Raw genomic sequence first — 2,012 nt, 5'->3', positions numbered from 1 at the left:
CTCCTCCTCCTCCTTCTCCTCCTCCTCCCCTCCCCCTCCCCTCCTCTTCCTCCTCCTTCTTCTTCTTCTGCCTTTCTTATTCTTCTTCCAAACGTATTTCAATCAATTTTATTTCATTGTTTTTACTTTTTTCACTACTTTATTCTTTTTAATATTGTTTCCACATTATTTATTTCAGTAAGTTTTTTGGGAACAGGTGGTGTTTGGTTACATGAATAAGTTCTTTAGCAGTGATTTCTGAGATTTTGGTGCACCCATCACCTGAGCAGTGTAACTGTACCTAATGTGTAATCCTTTACCCCTCATCCCCCTCCCACCCTTTCCCCCAAGGCCCCAAAGTCTGTTGTATTTTTCATCCTCATAGTTTAGCTTCCACTTGTGAGAGAGAACATACAATGCTTGGTTTTCCATTCCTGAATTACTTCACTTAGAATAATGCCCTCCAATTCCATCCAGGTTGAAAGCAGGGTTTCTTAAGAGAGATTTGCACACCAATGATCACTGCAGCATTATTCACAATAGCAGAGTTGGAAGCAACCTAAATGTCTGTCAATGGTTGAGTGGATAAACAAAATGTGATACATAGTGGGATATTATTCAGCCCTTAGAGAGAAGAATTCTGTCACATGCTACAACAATCTCGATTGGAAAAGAATCAAATTACAGATGAAACTTTGGTAAAAGTAACCCAAAAAAGGGAGGAGGCACCTGGCCAACAAGCATGTGAAAAGAGGCTGAACATCACTAAGCACATGTACATGCTACAGTGTCACATGCCACAATGGATGAACCTTGAGAATATTATGCTGAGTGAAATAAGCCAGTCACAAAAAGAGTCATGAGGTATTAAAGTTGTATTAGTCCATGCTCACGCTGCTATGAAGAAATACCCAACTGGGTAATTTATAAAGAAACCATTTAAAAGATCTGATCTTATAAAATCATCTAAAGATAGGTCGTACTACAGGGTGAATAATCTTAACATTACTGAACTATACCCTTTAAAATGGTTAATAAAGTAAATTTTATGTGTATTTTACCACAATTCATTTTTTAAATAAAAGACACAGATGAGTAATAAAAAAGGAGGCATAGCTACCAATTAAACAAAAACATGAAAATAATAGTAATATCATCAACACCAATGATTTTATGTTAATAAAATTGAAAACTTACAGTGTACCATTGTCTGTTTATAAAAATACAGATTGCAATATTTACTCAAGAAGGAATAGAACTTGAACAGTCCTATAACTATAATGATATTTTTTCAGTAGTTTAGATTTATACAAAATAAATACCAAACCTGAATGATTCTATAAGCAAGTTTAATGAAGCATCCAAGAAATAGCCTGTTGTACAAGTTTATCCAAATAATAAAACATGAGGGAAATTTACTGAACTCAGTTAATGAGGTTAGTAGAAACTTGATCCAAAGATCCGACAAGGACTATAGGGGAAAGTAGAGATTAACATCAATTTATGAATATATATGCAACATACTTAAGTAAATACAAACTGAATCCAAGAATGAATGAATGTACATCTATATCTATGTCTGTGTATAATCTATCATCTATCTAGTCACAGGATGTAATGATTTAACATTATAAAACCTATTAATATAATTCATCACGTTTACAGAATAAAGGAAATGTGCAGATAATTATCGCATTAGATAAAACTTATTGCGTAAAATTCGATATTCATACATGAAACTTCTTATCGAACTAGAAATTGAAGAAAATTTTCTTAATCTAACAGAGGATATTCTGCCAAACGTGTAGCAAATATATCTAATGTAGAAAAATTAAAAACATTTTCTTTGAAGTCAGCAAACAAATAAACATGCTATCATTAATTCTGTTCAATGGAGTGTAGCACTGCATGTAAGGTGAAATAAACATTTATAAGTTTTCAGGGTTTTAAAGGAACCAATACAATTATGTTTATTTATGACTGACATGTCTATATCATTATATGTACCCATATTATTTATAGATATAAATTCA

This window comes from Cebus imitator, unplaced genomic scaffold (assembly GCF_001604975.1).
Source record: "Cebus imitator isolate Cc_AM_T3 unplaced genomic scaffold, Cebus_imitator-1.0 Scaffold221, whole genome shotgun sequence".
In the NCBI taxonomy this organism is placed as follows: domain Eukaryota; kingdom Metazoa; phylum Chordata; class Mammalia; order Primates; family Cebidae; genus Cebus; species Cebus imitator.
Note: the sequence above shows the minus strand (reverse complement) of the source record.